The following is a 15,503-nucleotide window of genomic DNA, read 5'->3' on the forward strand; positions in this document are numbered from 1 at the left end:
ACTTAAAGCTGACGGAATATGCGCAGCTTGCAGACATAATATAGAATAAGAAGAAGAAGAAGAAGACATATGTTTAGAGAAGATTGGAATACGTTTATTGAATATATGGAAAATAATTGTGCACAGCTGAAAAGGCTAGCAGCATTAAGATAATTTCAACGGTGTAAATCAGTTTTGATGCATCCAATAATGGAATGCTGAATGGTATAGTTTTTGTAAAATATGCAGGGATTTGTGTTATGTAAAATGAACCATGGAAAGAGAAGAAGGGAAGTTGTTGATATTTTAAGGATGTAAAAATGAGTATTTTAAATTGTAAAACAGAATATATATATATATGAATCTGTTTCAACATTTGAAATCATGCATTGAAATATAGTGTGTTTAATATTTACTCATTTATGCATACATTCACCACTAGCATGATGGTTATATTAGGTAACTTGGTTTTATTTCTTCAAAAATATCCAAAAAACAGATGTGTGAGGTGGGGTGGGGATTTTTTTCTTGGAGCTGAAGCCACAGAGCCAACCAGAAGCTTTCATCTGCCTTGGGACAAACTTCTTGTTGTTTCAGTTTACAATTTTAATTCAGTGGGATGCCTTCTTAGTAGCTTAATCAAACTCAGAAACATGAGAACCTTTTCTGAGTCCCCGGTTTACCTCACTATTCACAGTGCACACAGAGCTGATGAACACCGCTAGTACATATATTTCAACCAATCTGGGTATTGTTGAGTACGTCCATCTTTACCCATTTCCACAGTAATTTGTGCATATATTATAATATTATTAATTGGTTTAGGTGCAACTAACTTATCTCGCTAGTGGACGGCCATGCAAGGAGATCTCCTAGACCAACAAGGCATCCCCCTCTCCCTTCCATATGCCCTCTTGTCCCCCAAATAGGCTGGTGGGTGTTGGGGGGGAAACCAGAATAATGTGGTGGGGGGAGATTGTTCCATCAGGCATGCTTCACTGATGGAGCAATCCCCTTATTGTTACACTGAATTCCACCCATTAAATTTCTATCCTGCCCTTCCTCCCAGGGTGATGTACCTGGAAATGGTTGGATGAACCTAATGTTATGTGACATCAAAATGAAAATTTTGATAATTGCCATGATTAATGTTTAGGAGTCTCAAAACCAGATAGGTGAACAGTTGTAGTGACAGACACTGGGCATACAGAAAACTTTGTTGGAACTGGAAAAATGTTGTAAAAAATGAGAATTTTGAACTATAGAAGCTACCGGTCTGATATTTAAAAAAAGATTACAGTGATCATTCTAGCAAATTGTGGATCTTCCTTGTGATGAATTATTAAAGCATTTGGGGCTTTTTTATTTAGAAAAAAAGAGGGACATTAAAGAAGTTTCTAAAATTAAGAAGGGTGCAGAGAGAGTGAATAGAGCAAACCCTCTTATAACCCCAGAACCACCAAAATTAATTCATCATATGAAAACAATTAGTAGTAGATTCAGGACAAAAAAGTGATTCTTTACACAATGCATAATTAACATATAAAATTCATTGCAACAAGATGTGACGGTCACTTGCTCAGATTGCTTTATCAATGTTATTGTTGATAGTTAAATAAAACCTCCATATTCCAAAGCAGTATGCTTTAAAATAAAGATGAGGATAAACAAGAGAGGGCTGTTGCCTTCATGCCTGGCTTGCCAACTTTCTAGACACGTGACTGCCAATCTAGATGACACTTGGCCTAATCTGTTTAAGGTTTTCTCATGCACTTAGGTTGTTTCTTTGAAGAAGCACTATTCACCATCTATTCAATAAAACTTCCACAGTTGTTGTTTTTAATGCCATTACATATTTTTGTTCTGATTCAGAATCATTGCAAGTATTCAAAAGGCACCTGAAATCTAAAACAGCGAAGTCTTGTGGGACATTATACAAGGGCAAAGTTTTCCTATTTGTCTTAAGATACATCCAACATGAGGAAACATTTTACTTGGCTCTAGCTACTTTAGGAGGAATGTGAAAGGGGAAGAGATTTGATCCAATTCTCCTGTGACCTGGCAAGAGAACTCTATTGCTATTCCTGGCCCCACATAATAGGCTCAAAGTTCTAAACATTGTGTTCTTTTCGTTTTTTAAAAAAGGGTCATTTCCTAAAGCCCCTTACAGGACTATAAGATTATTGCTACTCTCTGGACGTCTCCAAATTGTCCCATGCATTTCCTGAACTGGTGCCCAGATAAGAACGCAGACCCTGAAACACGGATGGGACAGAGGAGCAGAGTGAAAGGCTGCTTTAAACATGAAGCCCAAAGATTTCTCTATATGGCTTAACATGCCATTTGCTCTCTGAGCCATGTATCACATTGCAGATTGATATCACTGGATAGCCATTCTCTCAGCATGGTATATTAGCCACTTTGCAGCTATTATATCCATTAGCTTCTGCAATCCTTCCTACTACTTAAAAACTCTTGGGTGGGATCTAAATGGCTGTGTGCGGAACTTCTCTGCGGCAGCAGAAGTTTCTCAGGCACAAGCCTCATTTTAGCAGTGCAGCCAGCAAAAACTCCCCAAAAGTCAATGAAGCTTTCAGAAAATGTTCCAGTGCACTGTGCATTGGAATGGGAAATTAGGAAAGCCCAATGCATGTGCACTCACATAGAGCTTGTGCATTTCTCTCTCCTCTCTCTCTCTGTGTGTGTGTGTGTGTGTGAAGTTCTGGTTCTGTTACCTATGATGAATTTCTCATAAACATTCAATTTTTCTCTCTCTCAAAAGCTCTGGCACTACTTAAAAAGCAGTGGCTGTTTTCTCTGTCTGTGGCCAGTGATGGTTTGTCTGTTTGATGATGAGGGTGATGTGTCGCTTACTACAAATAATCTCAAAGTGACTTACTTAAACACACACACACACACACCTTACAATGCCAAATTAAAATACATCAAAGTCTTTTTTAATTAACAACTCAAATAATTTCTATCAATAAGTATCAATCAGACTTCAGATGTTGAGCTGTTAACCAAGTTTTGGGCCAAATACCATCTTCCGGGGATATTGCATCATGTCCCAAACCACAGATCTTGCGTGAGACCTGGCAGTCAAGGGATTAATAGTATTTAATAGTCATGATGCTGCCACTAAATTCAGCAGTATATGACCTGACTTCTTAGAGCTCTTTGAATGCTTATTTTATTTTATTACAGTTTGGGTTTGTTCACCACATTTCCCCTTCTCCCCCACCTTCACTTCTTTTTGTCCCTCCCTCCCTCCTTCTTCTTCCCTGCAAAAGACAATAACTACAAGGCTTAATTTCACAGACGTTGCTCATAGATCCTAAATTCAAATCTCTTAATGACTGCAGCTGATCTACTCTGATGTCACAGAAAGCACTTTAGCCAAGAGTACGGTACTAGGTCCAAGTTAATATTTCAACAAAAGGAGTAGGGCAGGTAGTAAGAAAACTTTATGGAGAAAATGAAAACACAGGTGTGGGCTCCTACCTATTATAGAATCATAGAATCACTGAGTTGGAAGGTACCCCAAGGGTCATCTAGTCCAACCACCTGAAATGCAGGAAATTAGTGCAGAACCTTACATTTGTCCCTATTAATCTTACATTTTATTCCTGCAGTTGTTTGCAAAGATAGGAGGACCCATCGCTGATTCCTAGTGGTCCGTGGTGCAGCAATAAAACTGCCAGCCCATTTGCAAAGCCAAGCAAGGTCTGGTATGGTTTCAAATTGGATGGGATCTGCGTACTGAGATTTCTTCATGGCAGGGGGTTGAACCAGATGACCCTTGAGGTCCCTTCCAACTCAATGATTCTATGTTACATTATGTTCCGCTTTTACATTCTCTCATTATCCCCTGTGAGCTGGCCACCTATGAACATCAACATTTGTATCCACATTCAGCTGATTTAATTTCCCTAACAAGATGTGCATAGCTCTATGGTGAATGTGTGAGTAATGTCCAAGAAGCAGCTTATACACTACTTTCCCTTTGACCACTTATTACCTAATCACATCATGAAAAGCTATATATACATGTTAATGAACACATTAATCTTGATTATTCACGATGCTCAGTTTGTCCAACCCAGATGTGTCCCCTCAAAATCCCACTGGTTTGCCTTAAAACAACTTTTTAGTTATTTCATTTATCTATTATATTTCTTAGATGCTTTTCTCACCAAGCAACTCAAAGCAAAATACATTAAAGCCAACAATAAAAAACTAAAAACACAGCAACACAAATAAATACTACAAAAACACAGCTAAACAAAGTTTCCAAATGAGCCCATTTTGACAGTGCATCAGAAGTGTTGTTGTTGTTGTTGTTGTTGTGTTGTTGTTGAACACAGACACAGAACAGCATGTCTCAGGGCAGGTTACAATTTAAAATTCAGAATTAAAAGGAGTTAAAACTGTGCATCAGATCCTTTCTAGCCCACTTTATTAATATATCCCATACAATACTTTTGTAAGTGGAACCCCCTGTCCTCTTGCTAAACCCCATTTTGGCTAATCCTACCTAATGTCTTTTAGCTACTCTCACCTCATTCAATTTTCTAAATCGCCAAAGCTTTGTTATTACTGAGGACAATCCTTTTAAAATATAAGATGGGGAAGTAAATTCATTTTAATCCTTGTTTCTGTTCCATTAACATTTCAGAAGTGTTTTTTCACTGACCATGAGGACTAGATTTTTTTTTTTAATTTATGGAATTCCCATGATCCCAGCATGATCTCATAAACTGCACATATGCACCTCAGTGGCATGCCACCTATGGGACAGGTGTTGCCCAACCAGTTTTTAAAAGACGGCATGCAATTTTGAATTAAATATACTCCTTTCTACTTTGACTTGAAAAAAATTACTATAGCATCTCCCAGGCAGTTTCCACCAGAATGCATATAAGCTGTTTGTTTTTCGCAGATGCTTATTGTGGAATAATGTACATACATATTCACAATAAAATACAGAACTTGCTGCATTTATAAAAATACTGGTGCTTTTATATACACATAACTTAATCTGTGTGGGTTATGTAGCATGTAAGAATATGGTTTTGGTTGCTTAAAGGCTCTGCTGGCAAAGATATTTGAGTCTTTGCCTTCGTTGACCATGCAGATTGGCACACCAATCACAAAAGGGTCACTTGAAAATCAGCTTGCATTGAAACGTTGGGCAAAAACTATTCCCCTATGCTAGGTTGAAATAAATATTTGTTTAACCTCAGAGCTTCAGTTCAGGATAAAGAAATACTCCCTCTAACTTGGGGAGCATTCGACTATGTTAGAGTAGACCTATTAATTAACATGATTAAGTTAGGTCTATTAATTTCACTCTGAGTAAAACCTACTTGAATACCACCCGAAGGCTATAGATTATGTAGTCTGGAATAAATTGTAATGGCTGTTAAGATGTATAAACAAAGGAAACTTTGAAACATAAATAAAATAAAGATTGACCTAATTGAAGGTAGATGTAGTGAAGTTCTGGAAAAGAAACCAATGCAGCAAGGAAGGAGAGTGGTTAGCAAAATATAAATTGAGGGTGGTGATTTAAGCTATTGTTATAATTTTCTGTTTATGAGTTGTAGACCTGTAGCTACAGAGGAAACTAGTAAGCTTGCATTGTCTTGATGAAAAGTACCATGGACAGCTCTGACTGTGAGCTCATTTCAATGCAATCCATAACACAGCATAATGTGGATAGGAAGCATTAGGTAGTTTTTGCTGCATTTTTTGCTGCATTTTTGTTGTTGTTTGCTTAAGAATCAATTAATTAAATTGATTATGCATTATTGGCAATATAGGCAATTGCTTAATTGCTTTGCAGCAAGTTTGTCTTGCTGTGGATCAATTAGCAAGACTGATTAAAACAAGAGTTGATAAAAATTAGTATTTTCTGAAAATATGCCTAGAGGGGGAATTTATAGAACATAAAAAAGCTAAAGGAGAGTTTGAGGGGGGGAACGTATTTTTCTTCCACACAACCACTTTGCAAAGGATCAAAAAATTAAGAAGGGCCCTATTCTCTGTAGATCCTGAGTCAGTCTTACCAGTGAGGAACAGATATCGTTAGAGTGAAGTAGGGTATTTTATGCATTTAAATTGCTCCATAATCTGAAGAATTCAAATTTTGGCCTGTGGAATTTGTTTTTAACTTCATCTCTTTAAATAGCCCCCCCCAGTCCTCCATCTTACCTCTCACACTGCTTTTGAAACAGCACTCAAGATCAATAACAGTTTGCCAGTGGAGTGGGGCCTGCAGTTTGAGACCGATGAGTATAAACCTTCTTTGGGTGCATGGAACAAGTTATGTGGTGGATCCCAGCCTTTGATTTTGTTCTTTGCTCTATCTGAATTGCCTATTTCATCAGATTACATTAGGAAAGTCTGTTGTATTGGTGCATCTCTCCTGGCTTTTTGTTTCCAGCTGTGGCCAGCCAGATGCTTTGCAAGCAACAACCCACTACAGCATAAATCGAGAAACAACATCAATCAATCAATCAATCTAAAGAATGCAATAAACCCAGGTTCATAGGGCCAAAAGTACAGTGACATTTGAACCAGGGAACCAGCCCAATCCACACCTTTTGCCTCCTTCACACTGTGCACCCGCTCTCTTACGACACTTCTCTCCTCTGCCTTTTACAAATCTTCCTGTGAGCAAAGAATGAATAAATTGCTTCATTTCAAACAGGAGAGCTGTTTTAGATTTTGGTTCTCTGGCTTCCTTTGAACCAATAGCAATACTTAGTAATTTTGATTTGTTTATTTGCATAATTTGAATCCTGACCTTAAAAAACACATAGTATAGCAGAAATAGTAACAACAGTAAAACACAGTTTAAAGCAAATTACCAAGGTTGTAATGCAAAATCATAAGGCAATATCAAAGACCTCAAACTCATATTTAAAATTCCAGTGATTTTTTTTAAAAAAGTCTCCGCCTGTTGCTGAAATGACAGTGGTAGGTGCCCTGTGAGCAGAGCTTTTTTTCTAGAACAATAGGTGCTAGTATTCATCATGAAGTTGTTGCAGTATGTGTCATACTTTTTAACAACAACCAAAGAGGTGCTGGTACTGTGTACCCCTGAGTACCCCCCGTGAGCCTCTTTTAACAGAACATTTCATAATTGGTGGTGCTACCACTGAAAAAGCCTTATCTGCAGTGGCCACCCACAATATCTCACAAAAAGGCCCTGACAATGACCGTGAATAGACTTGCTTACAGAGGCAGCAAAAGGTGGGACTATAGCTCAGAGGAAGATTACATGTTTTGAATGCAGAAAGTTTCTATCCCTAGTGTATCCAGCACAAAGGATTTCAGATACCAGGCTGTGAGAAACAGCTCAACCTGAGACCTCTTCCAGCTGAAGTAGTCGGTCCTGGACCAATTGCCTGAGTTAGCCCAAGGCAGCTTCACGTGTTCACTTCAACCTGAGTTAAAACTGAGCAAGTGCTGTAGAGACTCTCCCATAGCCTCAAAAAGCTACACAGATTGAGATCTGAATTGCTCAAGAGCACTAAATGATAGATCAACAACATCACTGTTGTTATTTATTAAATTCACAGTCTCCTTCACATCAAAGCCTCTAAGTAATGTTAAACACACCAACATAATCAACTATGAAATAAACACAAGGGAAGCAGCCATAGAAAAGCAAACAGAACAAATGGCTCTCATTCAGAAACCCAGTTCTTTTCATGCCAAGCTTTGCTTTGAATCTAACTTGTATCAGAACTGCTTTGTCGGTCTGTTCTTTTTGTGCGTGCACACTATAGTCATCTTGCTGTAGGGCTAGCCATCGGGTTATGGAAAGTTTATGTCCAAAGCAAAAGGTGGGGTAGATTGGAACTGTAAAAGCCAAGAGTACCCAGTCAATGCAATTGCTCCCAACCTGGAAAGCCTGTCTCGAGACAGGGCTCCAGGGGCAGTCTTCTGGCAGCCCGAGGAGAACTGGGTTATATTAGGTCTATGTGCTGTGGAAGTTGGCTGAGACCCAGTTTCTTCCAATGAATCGAAGAAATTGATTTTTTCTTTCCCATGGAGGAGATGGGGAGATTCAATTCCAGGCTCTGCTGTGAAGGGGTGGGGGGTAGCAGATACTTGGGTCCAGACTTCTGAACAAAAATATATTCAGTAGATTAAAAACAGAGAGACTTTCCCCCCCCTCCTTTCAGGGGTGCCAACTTGAATAAAAAGCGTTTTGGGGGGGGGGCTTGGTAGATTGGGGAAAGGCTGTGGACATAGTGCACCTTGATTTCAGTAAGGCTTCTGACAAAATCCCCATTATATTTTCATGGGGTTCTGAAACAAGATCCCAAAAAATGTTTTCGTATTCAGGTATCTGAAGAAGTGTGCATGCACACGAAAGCTCATACCAAGAACTAACTTAGTTGGTCTCTAAGGTGCTACTGGAAAGAATTTCTTTTCTGTTTTCCTATTCAGAGTGAGAGCAATGCTGTTTTAGGAAACAGTACCGTCACTTTGAACTGGCTTCAATTGGCCCTCAGTGGTACTGTCATACAGCTAATCTGACTGGCTTTGTAGCATGGTGATGTCATCCCATTATATTCTGTTGGCTAGGGGTATCAGCCATGTGATTGACTGAAGAAAACACAGCAATAAGAAGCAAACACAACGGCACCGTAACAGCAGTAACAGAGAGGGGAAAGAATAGCAGAGAGATATGACAAATAGGAACATTTGTGTACTTCGTGGGGTTCTTTGAGAACTATTCCACTCACACACAAAAGTTGCACTTTTAGCCGAAAATGCAGAAGGGGCAAATCTCTGGCACAGCCCTAGAATCCAACACCATCTATAAGATCAATAAAAAGCAGCCAGTCCTGGATGACAAATTGCAATCTAATTCAGTGCATCTTATGGCATGGAAAGTAATGATAGGCAATTAGTTCTTTTCAATTAGAGTTTGTTATCCATGATTTTTCTGGATGTATTAATATGAAGAATGTGAAAAGGAAGACTAAGGGTTTGACTGTGCACACAGGACCATATAGATATATCTGAGCCAGATTCAAAATAGTCATGCACAAATGGAAGGGATGCCAGCAACTTAAGACTAGAGATGGGGGGGGGGAATGAAGTCACACAAAAATGTCTAGTGAGGGCACGTTAAAAGCAGAGATTCCAGAATGAAATGCACCAATATATCTGCAGAACGAGCTCACATAGCAGCTCTGAAATTATCTTAACATCTTTTAACTATACCCATACAACACCTAGGCGTGCATACTCCTTGAAGCTGAACACACACACCCCAAATATTAGTTTGAGGGGGGCCAGGCCCCCTCAGTGTTCATCATCTCAGGTCGGAGCAGCTGGGAATGCAGCAGCAGCACAGCTTCAATATTAGCCCCTCCTCCTCCTACCACAGAGGGGAAGGGGGTTGGAAGCAGCCCCCTGCCCATGGTGGTGGCGGCATGAGGAGGAAGAGGAGGAGGAGGAGTTGTCACTGGCCATTGAAGCTGCACTGCTGCCACATTCCTAGCTCCTCCAACCTGGCGTGATGTCCTGGTGTCAACGTCCTGGCACGGTGACGTCCTACATGAAGACATCATGCTCCCACAGTCATGATGAAACGTCATGATGTCACACGTTTGTGTCCCCCCCCCCCAATTGCACATAAAGATGTCACCTCTGACAACACCTGTAACCTCTCTATGGAGTTCACCTATTTTAACTGATGTACATTAAATATAGAATGCCTATAGCCCCTTCCGTTGGGCTACCTGTACCGATGTACCCTCAAAACAATTAACTGTATGCCAGAAGGAACATTTTCAACACCCACTTTAACACATCCAGCTTAAGTGGCCATTTCCAGTGCTATTTTCCCCCACTGCGAAAGCTTTCACTGAGAATGTACAATGTAGGGCTATACAACATATCCCGTTTTCAGACATTTGAAATGTATATGACCTGTATTCAACTAAATAGTTGTGTTAGCCCAACAACTTTTAGCTGTGTAACGTAACTTCCCTGCCCCCTCCCTGTACACATCATGCACATCACCTAAATTTGCTCAGATTGGGGAGGGGCAGGGGGAAGATACATTGTGAAGCTAAAAGATATTGTGTTAGCAAGGCTGCTTAGTTGAACACCATTTTATCTTATCAGTAACAGATCATCCACATAACCATTACTCGTGTGTGTGTGTGTGTGTGTGTGTGTTTGCTTGCTTTTTTCTAGGGGCAGCATTTTGAATTTAATATGGGAATGGTGAAGTAGACAAATTTGTGCTTTGCCGGATCCTCAGCACTAATTTAGTACATCACTGCAAATGCCTCTAAAAGGCTTAAGAAGATCCAGCAGGACATTCTTCTGCACAAGCTTCACCAAAATGCACTACCATTTGCCTGTTTAACTCCCATTCATCTCAATGTATCTACTCATTTTTAGCATTCATATTCTAAGCCTTCACCACAAGGTCAAAGGTCTGGTCACAATATAATTCAAAGTATATGATGAGTAATTCCGAAATACAGTGATACCTAAGGTTACAAACACTTCAGGTTACAGACGCTTCAGGTTACAGACTCCGCTAACCCAGAAATAATACTTCAGGTTAAGAACTTTGCTTCAGGATAAGAACAGAAATCATGCTGTGGCGGCGCGGCGGCAGCGGGAGGCCCCATTAGCTAAAGTGGTGCTTCAGGTTAAGAACAGTTTCAGGTTAAGAACGGACCTCCAGAACGAATTAAGTTCACATCATCCAAAGGCCTGGTGAAATGTTTTCACCAGCTCAAAGCAGGAGCTCAAGGAGGAGAGTGTTCCAAAACTGAGGTGCCACTGCCAAGAAGACTCTAATATGAGTCCCAGCCAATCAAACATCTACTACTAATGGTATATCTAATATGGTATGTGCAACAGATCTCAAATCATAGCCATGGTTATATTGGGAGAGGCACTCTTTGAAGTAGGTAGGCTCCAAATTGTTTATAGCTTTGTGAGTCAGATGATGCCTGAATTCAATTTGGTGACAACTTGCTTGACACAACATGGTCTAACCTCCCTGCAAACAAACTGGGATGAATGTTCAAGAACAGCGTCTCTGGCAGTGCCCTATGACAGCTTGGTTGATTTGGAGCCTATGGGTGCTACAAGTTGTTTTTTTTTGTCCCTGCTGCTACAAGACTCCCTTAAATAATTTTAAGTGGCTCAGAAGTCCTGAAAGAGAATGAAATCCCTCTCCTTTTCCAGGTACATTTATTACTTTATATTTTATTATTTCCCGCTTTCACCCAATGAAGCTGACCTTGCATCATTCTTCACAGACACATACCATATTTTTTCGTGTACAAGACAATGCTTTTTGCTAAAAATAAATAAATAGGCAAAAATTGGGTGTCGTCTTATACAGGGATAGTGAATGCAGAGTGGGGACGTGTGATTAATGGCAGCAACAAGCAGGAGATTGGCAGTGGTGATTGGGCGGGTGATTGGTGGCTGCGGCAAAGCCTGCTGGTGATTGGCTGTGGAAATTGAGCAGGCGATTGGTGGCTGCAGCAAGTGGGTGGGCGGGCTGTTGGTGGCGGCGAGCAGGCAGACAATTGGCGGCTGCAGCGAAGTGTGCGATCAGCAGTGGCTATGGCAAGCGATTGGCAGGGGTGGGCAGGAGGGTGAGCGATTGGCAGGAGTGACCTTCCCCACTCCCCCCAAAAAGCTAAACAACTTAATTTCTTAATTTTGGGTTAAAAAAAATAGGGTTCATCTTATACATGGGGGTGTCTTATACACAGAAAATTCAGTAATTAGGGCCAAGTGATGCAACTTAAAATCAGCTCTGATAGCCCAATGGGCTCAATGCACATTGACACTGGCTACATGGCAAAGCAGCTTTCCGACTGCTCTTTCAAACCACGATGTCAGTTTTCAGTCTGATATGAAATGCATACAGGGGGAATTATGGAATGGAAGGAGCACCAAAAGGGGAGTAAGGTAAGTCAATGAGAAGAAAGCAAGTTGTGAAGTTTATGTTGCATATAAAATGGATGTGATCAAAATGACTAGCAAAGTAAATTATTCCAGCAATAGCATTCTAAACGGAGATAAGCAGGTGAAGGTGGGAATGGGGAAGGCCAGCGAAAAGAAGATTAATCAATAATCAAGATGGGGAAAGAGCAAGACTTTGATCCAGAGTAGTGTGCAGATAGCTCTGAGTCCAGTAAGCCCCTTTGCTGCTGTTGTTTCTTACTCTCCATCCCACCCAGCAAGCTGCAATAAAAGTTGAGAGACCATCTGAGGCAGTTTGTGTTGTGATATGGCAAAGAAGAATTTCTGTCAGCCACTGTGGACCCAGGCAGGCCGCTTTCCATGCCTAAAGCGTCTTTCTAGATTGTGGCCCAATGCATTAACCAAGATCTCGGCAATGGAAATAATAAATAGCAAAACCCATTATTAATCCTTCATTTATTTTAACACCCTTTAATAATAATAATAATAATAATAATAATTTATTATTTATACCCCGCCCATCTGGCCGGGTCTCCCCAGCCACTCTGGGCGGCCTCCAACAAATATCAAAATACAATACAGAGTCACAAATTAAAAACTTCCCTAAACAGGGCTGCCTTTAGGTGTTTTCTGAATGTCAGGTAGTTGTTTATTCCCTTGACTTCTGACGGGAGGGCGTTCCACAGGGCGGGCGCCACTACCGAGAAGGCCCTCTGCCTGGTTCCCTGTAGTTTTGCTTCTCGCAGTGAGGGAACCGCCAGAAGGCCCTCGGCGCTGGATCTCAGTGTCCGGGCTGAATGATGGGGGTGGAGACGCTCCTTCAGGTATACGGGACCGAGGCCGTTTAGGGCTTTAAAGGTCAACACCAACACTTTGAATTGTGCTCGGAAACGTACTGGGAGCCAATGCAGATCTCTCAGGACCGGTGTTATGTGGTCCCGGCGGCCACTCCCAGTCACCAGTCTAGCTGCCGCATTCTGGATTAATTGCAGTTTCCGGGTCACCTTCAAAGGTAGCCCCACGTAGAGCGCATTGCAGTAGTCCAAGCGGGAGATAACCAGAGCATGCACCACTCTGACAAGACAGTCTGCGGGCAGGTAGGGTCTCAGCCTGCGTACCAGATGGAGCTGGTAGACAGCCGCCCTGGACACAGAATTAGCCTGCGCTTCCATGGACAGCTGTGAGTCCAAAATGACTCCCAGGCTGCGCACCTGGTCCTTCAGGGGCACAGTTACCCCATTCAGGACCAGGGAGTCCCCCACACCCGCCCGCCTCCTGTCCCCCAAAAACAGTACTTCTGTCTTGTCAGGATTCAACCTCAATCTGTTAGCCGCCATCCATCCTCCAACAGCCTCCAGGCACTCACACAGGACCTTCACCGCCTTCACTGGTTCTGATTTAAAAGAGAGGTAGAGCTGGGTGTCATCTGCATATTGATGAACACCCAACCCAAACCCCCTGATGATCTCTCCCAGCGGCTTCATATAGATATTAAAAAGCATGGGGGAGAGGACAGAACCCTGAGGCACCCCACAAGTGAGAGCCCAGGGGTCTGAACACTCATCCCCCACCACCACTTTCTGAACACGGCCCAGGAGGAAAGAGCGGAACCACTGTATAACAGTGCCCCCAGCTCCCAACCCCTCTAGCCGGTCCAGAAGGATGTTATGATCGATGGTGTCAAAGGCCGCTGAGAGATCCAGCAGAACCAGGAAACAGCTCTCACCTTTGTCCCTAGCCCGCCGGAGATCATCAACCAGCGCGACCAAGGCAGTTTCAGTCCCATGATGAGGCCTGAATCCTGATTGGAAGGGATCCAAATGGTCCGCATCTTCCAGGCGTGCTTGGAGTTGTTCAGCAACCACCCGCTCAATCACCTTGCCCAAGAATGGTAAATTTGAGACTGGGCGATAGTTGGCCATATTGGCCGGGTCTAGAGATGTTTTTTTAAGAAGCGGTTTAATGACCGCCTCTTTCAGCGGGTCTGGAAAGATTCCCTCGCAGAGGGAAGCATTCACCACCGCGCAGAGGCCATCGCCCAGCCCTTCCCGGCTAGCTTTTATAAGCCAGGATGGGCAAGGATCTAGGAGACAGGTGGTCGGTTTCACTCGTCCAAGCAGCCTGTCCACATCCTCGGAGGTAACAGATTGGAATTGATCCCATGAAACATGACTAGACAGGGCTCTAGCACTCTCCCGCCCCGGCCCTGCTCCCACGGTGGAGTCTACCTCCTTCTGAATCTGAGCGACTTTATCTGCAAAAAACTTTGCAAAAGCATTGCAGGAGATCTTGGGGTCCCTACCAGACCCCGGTGACAAAGGTGGTTCTGCTAGGTTGCGAACCACCTGGAAGAGTCTCCTGCTGCTGTTTTCTGCAGATGCAATAGAAACAGCGAAGAAGGTCCTCTTCGCTGTCGCCATTGCCACTTGGTAGGCTCGAAGTTGAGCTCTAGCCCGTGTCCGGTCTGATTCAGAATGAGTTTTCCGCCACCGGCGCTCTAGCCGTCTCAGCGACTGTTTCATCGCCCTCAGCTCCGGGGAAAACCACGGAGCTGTCCGGGCTCCATGCAATCGGAGAGGACGCTTCGGAGCCAGACAGTCAATAGCCCTGGTTAACTCCGCATTCCAGCGGGCCACCAGGGAATCAACTGAAAGGCCATCAACATGGGATAATGCATCCCCTACCACTCTCTGGAAACCAATTGGATCCATTAAGTAGCGGGGGCGGACCATCTGAATCGGTCCCACCTCCCTGCAGAGGGGAAGGGTCGCAGAGAAGTCCAGTTGCACCAGGAAGTGATCTGACCATGGCACTTCTTTTGTTTCACTTTTACTTAGTGTCAGATCACCAACATCCATAGAGGTAAACACCAGGTCTAAGGCATGTCCGCGGCTATGAGTTGGACCAGACTTATTCAGGGACAGCCCCATGGAGGCCATGCTTTCCACGAAGTCCCGAGCGGCCCCTTGTAAGGTCATGTCGGCATGGATGTTAAAATCCCCTAAGACAACCAGACTAGGTGTCTCCAGGAGCATATCCGCCACGACCTGAAGCAGCTCGGGCAGGGAATCCTTGGTGCAGCGGGGAGGTCGGTACACCAAAAGGAATCCTGTACTGCCCCTATTGCCCAACTTCCAGAACATGCACTCAGAAAACTGGGTCTTCCCAATAGGACGCCTGGTGCAAACTAATGACTTCCTAAAAATCACTGCAACCCCCCCTCCCCGCCCAGATGGCCTGGGTTGCTGTGCGTAAGAGAAACCTGGTGGACAAGCAGCGGCAAGGACAGGCCCATCTGCTTCATCCAACCAAGTCTCTGTTACACATGCCAGGTCAAATCCTCCATCCACAATCAAGTCGTGGATGGCAGTGGTTTTGTTAATCATTGACCTGGCATTACACAGCAACACTTTCAGGTCATGTGGGTATCCCCTGCTGATTCCAGTATCCATCTGGTCAGGACCAGACCTGGAGGCAGGGATAGTCTTCAGACAACGACTAAACCTGCCTCCTCGGTAATGACATGGTCT

General features: G+C 42.9%; 1 protein-coding gene across 1 annotated transcript in view; it reads right to left on the reverse strand.

Annotated features, from left to right (window-relative positions):
* Window positions 1–15,503, reverse strand: part of ESRRB (estrogen related receptor beta) — a 100,980-nt gene that overhangs the window by 38,441 nt on the left and 47,036 nt on the right.

This window comes from Lacerta agilis, chromosome 1 (assembly GCF_009819535.1).
Source record: "Lacerta agilis isolate rLacAgi1 chromosome 1, rLacAgi1.pri, whole genome shotgun sequence".
NCBI classification, from domain to species: Eukaryota; Metazoa; Chordata; class Lepidosauria; order Squamata; family Lacertidae; genus Lacerta; species Lacerta agilis.